This window comes from Giraffa tippelskirchi, chromosome X, assembly GCF_054371585.1.
Source record: "Giraffa tippelskirchi isolate mGirTip1 chromosome X, T2T-mGirTip1v1.2.pri, whole genome shotgun sequence".
NCBI classification, from domain to species: Eukaryota; Metazoa; Chordata; class Mammalia; order Artiodactyla; family Giraffidae; genus Giraffa; species Giraffa tippelskirchi.
The window spans coordinates 21,855,962-21,869,163 of record NC_137289.1 but is presented as its reverse complement, the minus strand read 5'-3'; the positions used below and the strand labels follow the sequence as shown (position 1 = coordinate 21,869,163).

General features: G+C 46.6%; 1 long non-coding RNA gene across 1 annotated transcript in view; it reads right to left on the bottom strand.

Moving 5' to 3' along the window:
- Positions 1–13,202, bottom strand: part of LOC145536978 (uncharacterized) — a 68,752-nt gene that overhangs the window by 38,935 nt on the left and 16,615 nt on the right. Inside the window, exons 9-13 of the long non-coding RNA XR_014076112.1 lie at positions 11,162–11,472; positions 8,853–9,163; positions 6,544–6,854; positions 4,235–4,545; positions 1,927–2,236 (exon numbers count right to left, since the gene is read on the bottom strand). This is a non-coding gene — a long non-coding RNA (uncharacterized LOC145536978). The remainder of the gene's footprint in view (positions 1–1,926; positions 2,237–4,234; positions 4,546–6,543; positions 6,855–8,852; positions 9,164–11,161; positions 11,473–13,202) is intronic.

Genomic DNA, 13,202 nt, shown 5'->3' with positions numbered 1-13,202 from the left:
CCTGGTTATATTTCTACATTTTCTTTTTGGTTTCCATTGGACAAAGGTACCCAACTTTATCACTCATCTTCTGTTTTCCAGATTTCAATTTTTACGTGATCCCTTCTTTTTTTTTTTTTATCTCCAGCATTTTTTCAAACTATCAAACTGTTTGGAGGCATCAAGTGGCAAACCTCTGGCATCCATGCGTAAGACACAAAAGAAATTGACTATACCTAAGGACTTGCCAAACCTAGGCAACAGGCCACATGTTTATTATCTTGTCTCACTCAGATGGTAAAGCATCCGCCTGCAATGCAAGAGACCCAGGTTTGATCCACGGGTCAGGAAGATTCCCTGGAAAAGGTCCTGGCTATGCACTCCAGTATTCTGGCCTGGAGAATTCAATGGACAAGAGGAGCCTGGTGGGTCTAAAGAGTCCGTGGGGTCCAAAGAGTCGGGCACAACTGAGGGAATAACACACACACTTCCCAAATTTGCTGGAGTCTTCATATTCTAGGCTTTGTGTGTTGAGTTGAAGAAGCCATTTGGTGAAGCTCTAGGATGACCCAGATACTTCTCATGACTGAATGCAGACAATGCCCTACTTGTAATCATACACTCTTACACGGCTATCAATTCCAATCAGATGGCACACGTGACTTTGTCTCATACTATCATCATATATAATTGGAAAAAAACAAGTATTTTCCATCTCATAAATGGCCTTAGCTAGAGTGCAGTTCAGTAGCTCAGTCGTGTCCAACTCTTTGCAACCCCACGGACTGCAGCACGCCAGGCTTTCCTTTCCATCACCAACTCCCAGAGCTTGCTCCAACTCATGTCCATGGAGTCAGTGATGCCATCCACCCATCTCATCCTCTGTCATCCCCTTCTCTTCCCACTTTCAGTCTTTCCCGCTATCAAGGTCTTGTCAAGTGAGTCAGTTCTTCGTATCAGACGACCAAAATATAGGAGTTTCAGCTTCAGCATCAGTCCCTCCAATGTATATTCGGGGTAGATTTCCTTTAGGATGGACTGGTTGGATCTCTGTGCAGTCCAAGGGACTCTCAAGAGTCTCCTGCCACACCACAGCTCAAAAGCATCAATGCTTTGATGCTCACCTGTCCTTATATTCCAACTCTCACATCCATGCATGCCTGCCAGAAAAACCATTGCTTTGACCAGACGGACCTTTGTTGGCAAAGAAATGTCTCTGTTTTTTAATATGCTGTCTAGGTTGCTCATAGCTTTACTTCCAAGGAGCAAGCGTCTTTTAATTTCATGGCTGCAGTCACCATCTGCAGTGATTTTGGAGTCCCCCCAAATAAAGTAAAGTACAGCAGTTTGCTTTCCATCTTAAAGCACAGGAAGGAAATAATGCTATCCTCCCTGGCAGGCTGCAGTCCATAGCGTCGCACAGAGTCTGACATGACTCAAGAGACTTAGCACACACCAACCCCAAAGCCAGGTCTTTGCCCCGCTCCCCTGCAAGAACTGAGATAACATCAGCGTCAGGTCAGGACAAAGGTATTGACCCTGGGCTTTAGAGTGAACCTGCAAAGACACAGAAGTTCGCAGCTGGTGGGTGGGTTCAGACAATGTAGGCCTTCCACTACATTTGTGATTTTCATCCACTTGAGCATCTGCAGGCTCCTAGAAAATATTCTGACTCAAACCAGCAAGTCAGTGTATTCCCATTCCTTCCATACAGGTCCTTCTTGCTCCAAGCCATGGTACTTTATTTAGACCTTTGGTCACCCTCAACTTCGTCAATGGCATCACCTATTTAAGGTACTTGGCATTAGGCCAGTCCATTGCACTCTGTCACTCCTGTCACAATGGGCCCAGGCCCTACAAAGGGCAGATTCACAAGACAAGTGCCCCCATTTTCAGTGCTTGGCTCTAAGGCCCACCACAATGTTAGGAAACTGAGGCCCCGCTTACCTCCTTCCTGTGACTGGACTTCCTGGCAGCAGCTGGAGGGCTCCGTGGTCCTGGGCCCTCACTGATCAGACACTAAGCCTAGAACCTGACTGTCCACCGATCCTGCCAGATCACACAGAAAAGGTTGAGGGCCAGGCTTGAGTTCAGGTTCTGTTGTTCCTAAGTTGATCTGACCGGCCTCCACTGCTAGGCCTCGCAAGAAGAGGAGCTCACAGCTTTGGCCTGATCAAACTGTTTCCGCACGATGGCAGTGCTGTCCCAGAAGAGAGACATCTTGTTTCAACCATTCTTCTGCCTCTGCCCTTTGAACCTGAAAAAGACACCATAAACAGACAGACACCAGGAAATATGGCTGACTTGTATTTGACTCAATTCAGAGAAACCTGGTTATATTTCTACATTTTCTTTTTGCTTTCCATTGGACAAAGGTACCCAACTTTATCACTCATCTTCTGTTTTCCAGATTTCAATTTTTACGTGATCCCTTCTTTTTTTTTTTTTATCTCCAGCATTTTTTCAAACTATCAAACTGTTTGGAGGCATCAAGTGGCAAACCTCTGGCATCCATGCGTAAGACACAAAAGAAATTGACTATACCTAAGGACTTGCCAAATCTAGGCAACAGGCCACATGTTTATTATCTTGTCTCACTCAGATGGTAAAGCATCCGCCTGCAATGCAAGAGACCCAGGTTTGATCCACGGGTCAGGAAGATTCCCTGGAAAAGGTCCTGGCTATGCACTCCAGTATTCTGGCCTGGAGAATTCAATGGACAAGAGGAGCCTGGTGGGTCTAAAGAGTCCGTGGGGTCCAAAGAGTCAGGCACAACTGAGGGAATAACACACACACTTCCCAAATTTGCTGGAGTCTTCATATTCTAGGCTTTGTGTGTTGAGTTGAAGAAGCCATTTGGTGAAGCTCTAGGATGACCCAGATACTTCTCATGACTGAAAGCAGACAATGCCCTACTTGTAATCATACACTCTTACATGGCTATCAATTCCAATCAGATGGCACACGTGACTTTGTCTCATACTATCATCATATATAATTGGAAAAAAACAAGTATTTTCCATCTCATAAATGGCCTTAGCTAGAGTGCAGTTCAGTAGCTCAGTCGTGTCCAACTCTTTGCAACCCCACGGACTGCAGCACGCCAGGCTTTCCTTTCCATCACCAACTCCCAGAGCTTGCTCCAACTCATGTCCATGGAGTCAGTGATGCCATCCACCCATCTCATCCTCTGTCATCCCCTTCTCTTCCCACTTTCAGTCTTTCCCGCTATCAAGGTCTTGTCAAGTGAGTCAGTTCTTCGTATCAGACGACCAAAATATAGGAGTTTCAGCTTCAGCATCAGTCCCTCCAATGTATATTCGGGGTAGATTTCCTTTAGGATGGACTGGTTGGATCTCTGTGCAGTCCAAGGGACTCTCAAGAGTCTCCTGCCACACCACAGCTCAAAAGCATCAATGCTTTGATGCTCACCTGTCCTTATATTCCAACTCTCACATCCATGCATGCCTGCCAGAAAAACCATTGCTTTGACCAGACGGACCTTTGTTGGCAAAGAAATGTCTCTGTTTTTTAATATGCTGTCTAGGTTGCTCATAGCTTTACTTCCAAGGAGCAAGCGTCTTTTAATTTCATGGCTGCAGTCACCATCTGCAGTGATTTTGGAGTCCCCCCAAATAAAGTAAAGTACAGCAGTTTGCTTTCCATCTTAAAGCACAGGAAGGAAATAATGCTATCCTCCCTGGCAGGCTGCAGTCCATAGCGTCGCACAGAGTCTGACATGACTCAAGAGACTTAGCACACACCAACCCCAAAGCCAGGTCTTTGCCCCGCTCCCCTGCAAGAACTGAGATAACATCAGCGTCAGGTCAGGACAAAGGTATTGACCCTGGGCTTTAGAGTGAACCTGCAAAGACACAGAAGTTCGCAGCTGGTGGGTGGGTTCAGACAATGTAGGCCTTCCACTACATTTGTGATTTTCATCCACTTGAGCATCTGCAGGCTCCTAGAAAATATTCTGACTCAAACCAGCAAGTCAGTGTATTCCCATTCCTTCCATACAGGTCCTTCTTGCTCCAAGCCATGGTACTTTATTTAGACCTTTGGTCACCCTCAACTTCGTCAATGGCATCACCTATTTAAGGTACTTGGCATTAGGCCAGTCCATTGCACTCTGTCACTCCTGTCACAATGGGCCCAGGCCCTACAAAGGGCAGATTCACAAGACAAGTGCCCCCATTTTCAGTGCTTGGCTCTAAGGCCCACCACAATGTTAGGAAACTGAGGCCCCGCTTACCTCCTTCCTGTGACTGGACTTCCTGGCAGCAGCTGGAGGGCTCCGTGGTCCTGGGCCCTCACTGATCAGACACTAAGCCTAGAACCTGACTGTCCACCGATCCTGCCAGATCACACAGAAAAGGTTGAGGGCCAGGCTTGAGTTCAGGTTCTGTTGTTCCTAAGTTGATCTGACCGGCCTCCACTGCTAGGCCTCGCAAGGAAGAGCAGCTCACAGCTTTGGCCTGATCAAACCGTTTCCGCACGATGGCAGTGCTGTCCCAGAAGAGAGACATCTTGTTTCAACCATTCTTCTGCCTCTGCCCTTTGAACCTGAAAAAGACACCATAAACAGACAGACACCAGGAAATATGGCTGACTTGTATTTGACTCAATTCAGAGAAACCTGGTTATATTTCTACATTTTCTTTTTGGTTTCCATTGGACAAAGGTACCCAACTTTATCACTCATCTTCTGTTTTCCAGATTTCAATTTTTACGTGAGCCCTTCTTTTTTTTTTTTTATCTCCAGCATTTTTTCAAACTATCAAACTGTTTGGAGGCATCAAGTGGCAAACCTCTGGCATCCATGCGTAAGACACAAAAGAAATTGACTATACCTAAGGACTTGCCAAACCTAGGCAACAGGCCACATGTTTATTATCTTGTCTCACTCAGATGGTAAAGCATCCGCCTGCAATGCAAGAGACCCAGGTTTGATCCACGGGTCAGGAAGATTCCCTGGAAAAGGTCCTGGCTATGCACTCCAGTATTCTGGCCTGGAGAATTCAATGGACAAGAGGAGCCTGGTGGGTCTAAAGAGTCCGTGGGGTCCAAAGAGTCGGGCACAACTGAGGGAATAACACACACACTTCCCAAATTTGCTGGAGTCTTCATATTCTAGGCTTTGTGTGTTGAGTTGAAGAAGCCATTTGGTGAAGCTCTAGGATGACCCAGATACTTCTCATGACTGAATGCAGACAATGCCCTACTTGTAATCATACACTCTTACACGGCTATCAATTCCAATCAGATGGCACACGTGACTTTGTCTCATACTATCTTCATATATAATTGGAAAAAAACAAGTATTTTCCATCTCATAAATGGCCTTAGCTAGAGTGCAGTTCAGTAGCTCAGTCGTGTCCAACTCTTTGCAACCCCACGGACTGCAGCACGCCAGGCTTTCCTTTCCATCACCAACTCCCAGAGCTTGCTCCAACTCATGTCCATGGAGTCAGTGATGCCATCCACCCATCTCATCCTCTGTCATCCCCTTCTCTTCCCACTTTCAGTCTTTCCCGCTATCAAGGTCTTGTCAAGTGAGTCAGTTCTTCGTATCAGACGACCAAAATATAGGAGTTTCAGCTTCAGCATCAGTCCCTCCAATGTATATTCGGGGTAGATTTCCTTTAGGATGGACTGGTTGGATCTCTGTGCAGTCCAAGGGACTCTCAAGAGTCTCCTGCCACACCACAGCTCAAAAGCATCAATGCTTTGATGCTCACCTGTCCTTATATTCCAACTCTCACATCCATGCATGCCTGCCAGAAAAACCATTGCTTTGACCAGACGGACCTTTGTTGGCAAAGAAATGTCTCTGTTTTTTAATATGCTGTCTAGGTTGCTCATAGCTTTACTTCCAAGGAGCAAGCGTCTTTTAATTTCATGGCTGCAGTCACCATCTGCAGTGATTTTGGAGTCCCCCCAAATAAAGTAAAGTACAGCAGTTTGCTTTCCATCTTAAAGCACAGGAAGGAAATAATGCTATCCTCCCTGGCAGGCTGCAGTCCATAGCGTCGCACAGAGTCTGACATGACTCAAGAGACTTAGCACACACCAACCCCAAAGCCAGGTCTTTGCCCCGCTCCCCTGCAAGAACTGAGATAACATCAGCGTCAGGTCAGGACAAAGGTATTGACCCTGGGCTTTAGAGTGAACCTGCAAAGACACAGAAGTTCGCAGCTGGTGGGTGGGTTCAGACAATGTAGGCCTTCCACTACATTTGTGATTTTCATCCACTTGAGCATCTGCAGGCTCCTAGAAAATATTCTGACTCAAACCAGCAAGTCAGTGTATTCCCATTCCTTCCATACAGGTCCTTCTTGCTCCAAGCCATGGTACTTTATTTAGACCTTTGGTCACCCTCAACTTCGTCAATGGCATCACCTATTTAAGGTACTTGGCATTAGGCCAGTCCATTGCACTCTGTCACTCCTGTCACAATGGGCCCAGGCCCTACAAAGGGCAGATTCACAAGACAAGTGCCCCCATTTTCAGTGCTTGGCTCTAAGGCCCACCACAATGTTAGGAAACTGAGGCCCCGCTTACCTCCTTCCTGTGACTGGACTTCCTGGCAGCAGCTGGAGGGCTCCGTGGTCCTGGGCCCTCACTGATCAGACACTAAGCCTAGAACCTGACTGTCCACCGATCCTGCCAGATCACACAGAAAAGGTTGAGGGCCAGGCTTGAGTTCAGGTTCTGTTGTTCCTAAGTTGATCTGACCGGCCTCCACTGCTAGGCCTCGCAAGGAAGAGCAGCTCACAGCTTTGGCCTGATCAAACTGTTTCCGCACGATGGCAGTGCTGTCCCAGAAGAGAGACATCTTGTTTCAACCATTCTTCTGCCTCTGCCCTTTGAACCTGAAAAAGACACCATAAACAGACAGACACCAGGAAATATGGCTGACTTGTATTTGACTCAATTCAGAGAAACCTGGTTATATTTCTACATTTTCTTTTTGGTTTCCATTGGACAAAGGTACCCAACTTTATCACTCATCTTCTGTTTTCCAGATTTCAATTTTTACGTGATCCCTTCTTTTTTTTTTTTTATCTCCAGCATTTTTTCAAACTATCAAACTGTTTGGAGGCATCAAGTGGCAAACCTCTGGCATCCATGCGTAAGACACAAAAGAAATTGACTATACCTAAGGACTTGCCAAACCTAGGCAACAGGCCACATGTTTATTATCTTGTCTCACTCAGATGGTAAAGCATCCGCCTGCAATGCAAGAGACCCAGGTTTGATCCACGGGTCAGGAAGATTCCCTGGAAAAGGTCCTGGCTATGCACTCCAGTATTCTGGCCTGGAGAATTCAATGGACAAGAGGAGCCTGGTGGGTCTAAAGAGTCCGTGGGGTCCAAAGAGTCGGGCACAACTGAGGGAATAACACACACACTTCCCAAATTTGCTGGAGTCTTCATATTCTAGGCTTTGTGTGTTGAGTTGAAGAAGCCATTTGGTGAAGCTCTAGGATGACCCAGATACTTCTCATGACTGAATGCAGACAATGCCCTACTTGTAATCATACACTCTTACACGGCTATCAATTCCAATCAGATGGCACACGTGACTTTGTCTCATACTATCATCATATATAATTGGAAAAAAACAAGTATTTTCCATCTCATAAATGGCCTTAGCTAGAGGTCAGTTCAGTAGCTCAGTCGTGTCCAACTCTTTGCAACCCCACGGACTGCAGCACGCCAGGCTTTCCTTTCCATCACCAACTCCCAGAGCTTGCTCCAACTCATGTCCATGGAGTCAGTGATGCCATCCACCCATCTCATCCTCTGTCATCCCCTTCTCTTCCCACTTTCAGTCTTTCCCGCTATCAAGGTCTTGTCAAGTGAGTCAGTTCTTCGTATCAGACGACCAAAATATAGGAGTTTCAGCTTCAGCATCAGTCCCTCCAATGTATATTCGGGGTAGATTTCCTTTAGGATGGACTGGTTGGATCTCTGTGCAGTCCAAGGGACTCTCAAGAGTCTCCTGCCACACCACAGCTCAAAAGCATCAATGCTTTGATGCTCACCTGTCCTTATATTCCAACTCTCACATCCATGCATGCCTGCCAGAAAAACCATTGCTTTGACCAGACGGACCTTTGTTGGCAAAGAAATGTCTCTGTTTTTTAATATGCTGTCTAGGTTGCTCATAGCTTTACTTCCAAGGAGCAAGCGTCTTTTAATTTCATGGCTGCAGTCACCATCTGCAGTGATTTTGGAGTCCCCCCAAATAAAGTAAAGTACAGCAGTTTGCTTTCCATCTTAAAGCACAGGAAGGAAATAATGCTATCCTCCCTGGCAGGCTGCAGTCCATAGCGTCGCACAGAGTCTGACATGACTCAAGAGACTTAGCACACACCAACCCCAAAGCCAGGTCTTTGCCCCGCTCCCCTGCAAGAACTGAGATAACATCAGCGTCAGGTCAGGACAAAGGTATTGACCCTGGGCTTTAGAGTGAACCTGCAAAGACACAGAAGTTCGCAGCTGGTGGGTGGGTTCAGACAATGTAGGCCTTCCACTACATTTGTGATTTTCATCCACTTGAGCATCTGCAGGCTCCTAGAAAATATTCTGACTCAAACCAGCAAGTCAGTGTATTCCCATTCCTTCCATACAGGTCCTTCTTGCTCCAAGCCATGGTACTTTATTTAGACCTTTGGTCACCCTCAACTTCGTCAATGGCATCACCTATTTAAGGTACTTGGCATTAGGCCAGTCCATTGCACTCTGTCACTCCTGTCACAATGGGCCCAGGCCCTACAAAGGGCAGATTCACAAGACAAGTGCCCCCATTTTCAGTGCTTGGCTCTAAGGCCCACCACAATGTTAGGAAACTGAGGCCCCGCTTACCTCCTTCCTGTGACTGGACTTCCTGGCAGCAGCTGGAGGGCTCCGTGGTCCTGGGCCCTCACTGATCAGACACTAAGCCTAGAACCTGACTGTCCACCGATCCTGCCAGATCACACAGAAAAGGTTGAGGGCCAGGCTTGAGTTCAGGTTCTGTTGTTCCTAAGTTGATCTGACCGGCCTCCACTGCTAGGCCTCGCAAGGAAGAGCAGCTCACAGCTTTGGCCTGATCAAACTGTTTCCGCACGATGGCAGTGCTGTCCCAGAAGAGAGACATCTTGTTTCAACCATTCTTCTGCCTCTGCCCTTTGAACCTGAAAAAGACACCATAAACAGACAGACACCAGGAAATATGGCTGACTTGTATTTGACTCAATTCAGAGAAACCTGGTTATATTTCTACATTTTCTTTTTGGTTTCCATTGGACAAAGGTACCCAACTTTATCACTCATCTTCTGTTTTCCAGATTTCAATTTTTACGTGATCCCTTCTTTTTTTTTTTTTATCTCCAGCATTTTTTCAAACTATCAAACTGTTTGGAGGCATCAAGTGGCAAACCTCTGGCATCCATGCGTAAGACACAAAAGAAATTGACTATACCTAAGGACTTGCCAAACCTAGGCAACAGGCCACATGTTTATTATCTTGTCTCACTCAGATGGTAAAGCATCCGCCTGCAATGCAAGAGACCCAGGTTTGATCCACGGGTCAGGAAGATTCCCTGGAAAAGGTCCTGGCTATGCACTCCAGTATTCTGGCCTGGAGAATTCAATGGACAAGAGGAGCCTGGTGGGTCTAAAGAGTCCGTGGGGTCCAAAGAGTCGGGCACAACTGAGGGAATAACACACACACTTCCCAAATTTGCTGGAGTCTTCATATTCTAGGCTTTGTGTGTTGAGTTGAAGAAGCCATTTGGTGAAGCTCTAGGATGACCCAGATACTTCTCATGACTGAATGCAGACAATGCCCTACTTGTAATCATACACTCTTACACGGCTATCAATTCCAATCAGATGGCACACGTGACTTTGTCTCATACTATCATCATATATAATTGGAAAAAAACAAGTATTTTCCATCTCATAAATGGCCTTAGCTAGAGGTCAGTTCAGTAGCTCAGTCGTGTCCAACTCTTTGCAACCCCACGGACTGCAGCACGCCAGGCTTTCCTTTCCATCACCAACTCCCAGAGCTTGCTCCAACTCATGTCCATGGAGTCAGTGATGCCATCCACCCATCTCATCCTCTGTCATCCCCTTCTCTTCCCACTTTCAGTCTTTCCCGCTATCAAGGTCTTGTCAAGTGAGTCAGTTCTTCGTATCAGACGACCAAAATATAGGAGTTTCAGCTTCAGCATCAGTCCCTCCAATGTATATTCGGGGTAGATTTCCTTTAGGATGGACTGGTTGGATCTCTGTGCAGTCCAAGGGACTCTCAAGAGTCTCCTGCCACACCACAGCTCAAAAGCATCAATGCTTTGATGCTCACCTGTCCTTATATTCCAACTCTCACATCCATGCATGCCTGCCAGAAAAACCATTGCTTTGACCAGACGGACCTTTGTTGGCAAAGAAATGTCTCTGTTTTTTAATATGCTGTCTAGGTTGCTCATAGCTTTACTTCCAAGGAGCAAGCGTCTTTTAATTTCATGGCTGCAGTCACCATCTGCAGTGATTTTGGAGTCCCCCCAAATAAAGTAAAGTACAGCAGTTTGCTTTCCATCTTAAAGCACAGGAAGGAAATAATGCTATCCTCCCTGGCAGGCTGCAGTCCATAGCGTCGCACAGAGTCTGACATGACTCAAGAGACTTAGCACACACCAACCCCAAAGCCAGGTCTTTGCCCCGCTCCCCTGCAAGAACTGAGATAACATCAGCGTCAGGTCAGGACAAAGGTATTGACCCTGGGCTTTAGAGTGAACCTGCAAAGACACAGAAGTTCGCAGCTGGTGGGTGGGTTCAGACAATGTAGGCCTTCCACTACATTTGTGATTTTCATCCACTTGAGCATCTGCAGGCTCCTAGAAAATATTCTGACTCAAACCAGCAAGTCAGTGTATTCCCATTCCTTCCATACAGGTCCTTCTTGCTCCAAGCCATGGTACTTTATTTAGACCTTTGGTCACCCTCAACTTCGTCAATGGCATCACCTATTTAAGGTACTTGGCATTAGGCCAGTCCATTGCACTCTGTCACTCCTGTCACAATGGGCCCAGGCCCTACAAAGGGCAGATTCACAAGACAAGTGCCCCCATTTTCAGTGCTTGGCTCTAAGGCCCACCACAATGTTAGGAAACTGAGGCCCCGCTTACCTCCTTCCTGTGACTGGACTTCCTGGCAGCAGCTGGAGGGCTCCGTGGTCCTGGGCCCTCACTGATCAGACACTAAGCCTAGAACCTGACTGTCCACCGATCCTGCCAGATCACACAGAAAAGGTTGAGGGCCAGGCTTGAGTTCAGGTTCTGTTGTTCCTAAGTTGATCTGACCGGCCTCCACTGCTAGGCCTCGCAAGGAAGAGCAGCTCACAGCTTTGGCCTGATCAAACTGTTTCCGCACGATGGCAGTGCTGTCCCAGAAGAGAGACATCTTGTTTCAACCATTCTTCTGCCTCTGCCCTTTGAACCTGAAAAAGACACCATAAACAGACAGACACCAGGAAATATGGCTGACTTGTATTTGACTCAATTCAGAGAAACCTGGTTATATTTCTACATTTTCTTTTTGGTTTCCATTGGACAAAGGTACCCAACTTTATCACTCATCTTCTGTTTTCCAGATTTCAATTTTTACGTGATCCCTTCTTTTTTTTTTTTTATCTCCAGCATTTTTTCAAACTATCAAACTGTTTGGAGGCATCAAGTGGCAAACCTCTGGCATCCATGCGTAAGACACAAAAGAAATTGACTATACCTAAGGACTTGCCAAACCTAGGCAACAGGCCACATGTTTATTATCTTGTCTCACTCAGATGGTAAAGCATCCGCCTGCAATGCAAGAGACCCAGGTTTGATCCACGGGTCAGGAAGATTCCCTGGAAAAGGTCCTGGCTATGCACTCCAGTATTCTGGCCTGGAGAATTCAATGGACAAGAGGAGCCTGGTGGGTCTAAAGAGTCCGTGGGGTCCAAAGAGTCAGGCACAACTGAGGGAATAACACACACACTTCCCAAATTTGCTGGAGTCTTCATATTCTAGGCTTTGTGTGTTGAGTTGAAGAAGCCATTTGGTGAAGCTCTAGGATGACCCAGATACTTCTCATGACTGAATGCAGACAATGCCCTACTTGTAATCATACACTCTTACACGGCTATCAATTCCAATCAGATGGCACACGTGACTTTGTCTCATACTATCATCATATATAATTGGAAAAAAACAAGTATTTTCCATCTCATAAATGGCCTTAGCTAGAGGTCAGTTCAGTAGCTCAGTCGTGTCCAACTCTTTGCAACCCCACGGACTGCAGCACGCCAGGCTTTCCTTTCCATCACCAACTCCCAGAGCTTGCTCCAACTCATGTCCATGGAGTCAGTGATGCCATCCACCCATCTCATCCTCTGTCATCCCCTTCTCTTCCCACTTTCAGTCTTTCCCGCTATCAAGGTCTTGTCAAGTGAGTCAGTTCTTCGTATCAGACGACCAAAATATAGGAGTTTCAGCTTCAGCATCAGTCCCTCCAATGTATATTCGGGGTAGATTTCCTTTAGGATGGACTGGTTGGATCTCTGTGCAGTCCAAGGGACTCTCAAGAGTCTCCTGCCACACCACAGCTCAAAAGCATCAATGCTTTGATGCTCACCTGTCCTTATATTCCAACTCTCACATCCATGCATGCCTGCCAGAAAAACCATTGCTTTGACCAGACGGACCTTTGTTGGCAAAGAAATGTCTCTGTTTTTTAATATGCTGTCTAGGTTGCTCATAGCTTTACTTCCAAGGAGCAAGCGTCTTTTAATTTCATGGCTGCAGTCACCATCTGCAGTGATTTTGGAGTCCCCCCAAATAAAGTAAAGTACAGCAGTTTGCTTTCCATCTTAAAGCACAGGAAGGAAATAATGCTATCCTCCCTGGCAGGCTGCAGTCCATAGCGTCGCACAGAGTCTGACATGACTCAAGAGACTTAGCACACACCAACCCCAAAGCCAGGTCTTTGCCCCGCTCCCCTGCAAGAACTGAGATAACATCAGCGTCAGGTCAGGACAAAGGTATTGACCCTGGGCTTTAGAGTGAACCTGCAAAGACACAGAAGTTCGCAGCTGGTGGGTGGGTTCAGACAATGTAGGCCTTCCACTACATTTGTGATTTTCATCCACTTGAGCATCTGCAGGCTCCTAGAAAATATTCTGACTCAAAC